Genomic DNA, 4,900 nt, shown 5'->3' on the forward strand with positions numbered 1-4,900 from the left:
TAGTCCCCAGACAGACATTGTTGCTCTTCAGTACTCTGGAGAGGTCTCTGATGGCAGACTTTCCCAATGCTATCCATATGCTTACCAGGAAGTCCAGTGATTACCACTATTATTCAAATACATGCCCCAACAACTAGAGCCAAAAAAAAGAGGAAATAGAAGATTTCTCCCAATTTTTGCAGTCACAAATTGATCTAACATGCAATCAAGATGCATTAATAAGAATGGGTGACTGGAATACAAAAATTGGAACAGGGAAGAAGGATCAGTAATCAGAACACATGGACTTGGCGACAGACATGAGGGTGGAGATAGAATGATAGAATCCTGTACAATCAATGATTTCGTAATTGCAAATACTTTTTATAAGAAACATAAACATAGAGTATATACATGGATTTTACCTGATGATATGCATAGGAAACAGATTGATTACATCTGTGGAAAGAATCACTGGAGAAGCTGTGAAAACTAGGTCAGCTATTCATTTGCAAAGGGAGCACTGTTGTAGTTATGAGCCATCAAGTCACCTGCAACTCATAGTGACCCTATGTACAATAGCTCTGAAGCCTGCCCTGTCTTGAGCCAGTCTCACTGGCTCCCATTCACTGCCTCCATTGCCCCGGTTATTGTATCAATTCTTCTCATCTGGGGTCTTCCTCTCCATACCTCTCCTTCACCCTTCCATGCATGATCTGCTACTCCAAGTCCTGTCCACATGCCCAAAATATGTGAGACAGAGCTTCAAAATCCTTGCCTATAAGGAGAAACTTGGTCTCACCCTCTCTAAGACAGACTTATTTGTTTTCGTGGCAGCTACATGGTTTAAAATTAAGAAAGTTGTATGTCAGGGTTGTATCCTTTCTCCATACCTACTTAATCTTCCTGCTAAGCAAATTATTCTAGAAGCTAGACTCTATGAAGAAGAATGTGGCATCAGGATCAGAAGAAAACTCATAAATAACCTTTGACATACAGATGACACAACCTGGTGAAATTTAGGAAAGCCTGAAACACTTGTTGTAGAAGATCAAAGAATGTAGCCTTCAATATAGATTATATCTCAGCATTAAGAAAACAGAAATTATTACCACTGGACTGATAGGCAACATCATGATAGATGGAGGAAAGGTTGAACTTGTCAACAATTTCATCTTACTTGGATCCACAATTAACATTCTTGGTACCAGCAGATCAGGAGACGCAATGCACTGGCAAAGTCTGCAGTTAAAGTCCTCTCCAAATTATTAAGGATCAATGACGTTAGTTTGAGGATTAAGATGCACTTGATTTGCGCCATGGTTTTTCAATCATCTGAGAGATGAACAATGAATAAGGATTACAGAAGAATCAATGCCTTTGAGCTGTGATATTGGAGAAGATCACTGAATATGGACCGCCAAAAGAACAAATAAATATGTCTTGGAGATAGCGCAGCTAGGGTATTTCTTGGAGGCAAAGATGATAAAGCTTTGTCTCACATACTTGTTGCTAGGAGAGGCTATTCCTTGGAGATGGTCCTGATGCTTTGAAAGGTGGAGAGTTAGTGAAAGAGAAGAAGACCCTCAACCAGTATGGACACAGTGACTACTGCAATGGGCTCTAGTGTGTCATCAAGTGTGAGGATGGCACAGGATACAACAGAGATCACATCTATTGTTCATAGGGTTGCTATGGGTCATACTTGACTCAATGACACATAACAACAATCTTTACAGAAGAAGATCACCTGCCCTTTTTATGCTGGCGCTATTGAACGAGTTTAAACTGCTGACAAGCAAGTTAGCAATCCAGTTCAAATCCTTGATGGTCTTCTCCAGTCTATAGGGAAAAAAAAGAGGATCTCCAACAGACAGAAGAAAGGGATCTATGACTATGGAGAATGAACACAATTACATTTGGAAGGTACCTAGTGATATGGGATAAGGTTTGCAAGGACATGAGGGAGGTCCTCACTCATAGGGGAGTGGCCCTAGAAACACAGGGTGTGGTTCTATTGATAAATGTTGGGAACTAAAAGACATGGGGCCCAGTTACATGCAGAAGGTGTTTAAGAACATGGAGTGATACCCTACAGACATGAAACAAGCGTGGTACACAAGGAAGGGGTATAGGGACATGAGAGGTCCAGTAACTTTGGGATGGGAGCCAGGGATATGGGGATAGTGTACACAGAAATGGGGTTGGAGATAATTTATGTGAAGAGAGGCCTCAAGGGCATGATGGTTGTGCTCAGGTTTACAAGGAAAAAATCCAGGGACATTGAGAGTGGTCCCAGAGAAAGGGGCTTTGTCCCTGAGACATAAAAAGAAGGAATGAGGACATAAGGACCCAGGTGCATAAAAAAGGGGTTCAGGATCATCCAGAGACATGAGAAACAGTAGGCACAGGTGGAGGTGGGATTATATCATGGTGAGGAGTCCCAGGGACATGGGAAATTGTTGACATTTGAGACGAAGATTCTGGAACCTGGAGTGAAACTTAAGAGACCTGAGAAGGGGTTCCAAAGATGTGTGAAGGAGGCCCAGGGACATGGAGAAGGGGAGTTGCATATGATCAGTTCAAGGGACATGTCCCTTATCATGTCTTGGATTTGAGTGAGGGCCAGGGACATGGAAAGGGGATGCATGTATGTGAATGTGTGGCATAAGCACATGGGTAAAGGGATTCTAGGCAGGGGAAGGAATGAGGTATGGAGAAGGGGCCCACATACATGAGGAGTGGATCTAATGACATTGAGAGGCTTACTGGGTCACTGGTACGGGTCTGTGGACATGGGAATGTGACTCACATATATGAAGAGGGGACCCAGGGTCACATACAGGGGTGCCATACACACAGAAGGATCCAGGAACATAGTGGAGATACAATGATGTAATGAGGAGACCCAGAGGAAGACTTACAGTGTTTCTTAAAGAAGATCAAAGACTATAGCCTTCAATATGGATTGCATCTCAATATCAAGAAAATAGAAATCCTCACCACTGGACCAATAGGAAACATTATGACAGATGGAAAAAAGATTGAAGTTGTCACTGATTTCATCTTACTTGGATCCACAACCATCACCCTTTAGTACCAATAGTCAGGAAATCAAAAGATGAGTCACATTGGGACAATCTGTTGTCAGGGACCTCTCCAGAGTATTAACAAGCAATGATGTGTTTAAAGACTCCAGTGGACCTGGTCCCAGCCATGGTCTTCTCAGTCACCTGCTGTCATTTGAAAGTTGACCGTGACTAAGGATGATGGAAAGAGAATCGCTGCCTTTGAGTTGTGGTGTTGGAGAACAGTATTGAATATCCTATGGTATGCCAAGAGAATAAATGTGTCTTGGAGAAAGTAAAACCAGGGTGCACCTTTAAAGGCAAGGATGGTGAAACTTCTCACATATTTGGGGTATCTTGTTAGGAAGTTCAGTTCTTGGAGGACAACATGCTTGGAAAGGTGGAGGGTCCACATAAGAGAGAGTCAGCATCTTGTCAAGATAGACTGATGCTGTGACTGTAACAATGGGCTCAAGTAGGTCAGAGATGGCAAGGATGGCGCAAGGTAGGGCAGTGTTCTGATCCATCGTTCACAGTGTTGCTTTGAGTTGCAGTTGACTAAATGGCACATAACAACAACAGGGATACGGGTAGGGTACCAAGGGTAATGGTAGGGGTCTGGTAGGGAATTTGGAAAATTGGAGACCGTGCATGGCAAAGGGACTCAGCGAACTAGGGATGGGGATCCAGGCACATGGAAGAATGCACCCAAGGATGGTGATAGTGGCCCAGGGACATCCAAGGACATGTGAGTGGTCCTAGGAACTTGAACAGGAATGTGGGGATATGGAGGGGAGGCATGAGGACTTAGGGAGTAGATCATGGCAAGCTGGAAAGGCCCAGGGAAATAGGGAAAGGACCCAGGGAAATGGGGAGGGCATGCAGAGATATGAGGCAATGGTGCAAGCACATGAGAAGGAAGCCCAGGGAAATGGGAATGGGTACAGAGGTGACCTACAAACAAGGAGAAAGGGCAAGGGCAAAAGTATTCACAATCTAGGGACAGGAGATGTGGATCCTGAGATGGGAATGGCGTTTCAGGTATAAGTTGAGGGGACCACGCACAAGGTGGGGAAATCCTGGGACATATTTTTGAAGGAAAGGAATTTTTCTGTACTTACATTGGGTTAGGGATCACAAGATTTTAATGCATTTAACAATTCACACTCCAAGAGTGACTTACTGTTTGATCACCTGAAGAAAACTCAGTGGCAATTGGTTGTCAGGTGTGTTACTGGGTATCTAATAATCCCTTTCTAGTGAACATTAACTTTTCCCCACTATTATCAACAGGCACTACTATGAGGGAAGTTGCTGAGTCAAGGTAAGGTCTAATATGTAGCTAACATTTAAAGTTCCCTTCCATGAAGAGTGAGTGAGGCAGCTCTCATTCACCATGTGTGAGTGGCACCTGGTCCAAATTCCACCCAAGATTGTCTCTAGTAAGACAGGACCCTTTGCTTGTGTCCTGTCAGTTATAAGCCCTCTGCAAAAAGAGGGGCAAAATGTCTGTGTGATTTACTGCCTCTGAAAACCTGCTGGAGGGTCAGTTATGGGTTGGTCCTGACTTGCTGGTACACACCATGCAAAACAAGTGTAGCAGAGGGCATTATGCTAATCCAGCAACAGCAGCCTGAGCTCCTGTGTGAGGACATTATTACTGGAATGTATTTGGACTTTTTTACCGAGTATAGGCTCCGAGTCTGTGTAGGATGGAAGCTCTATTGTGACTATGTGGGTTTGGAGCACTGTGTTGGCACACAGTGGGGCCTTGGCCCCAGAAAGAACCACCTTCCCACACAGACTTTGCTTATTCCAGAGCCATTTAAGAGAAGTGCACTTCTTTTTTTTTT

The sequence above is a fragment of the Elephantulus edwardii genome, unplaced genomic scaffold (genome assembly GCF_000299155.1).
Source record: "Elephantulus edwardii isolate Elephantulus edwardi_28Jun2011 unplaced genomic scaffold, EleEdw1.0 scaffold00237, whole genome shotgun sequence".
Taxonomy (NCBI): Eukaryota; Metazoa; Chordata; class Mammalia; order Macroscelidea; family Macroscelididae; genus Elephantulus; species Elephantulus edwardii.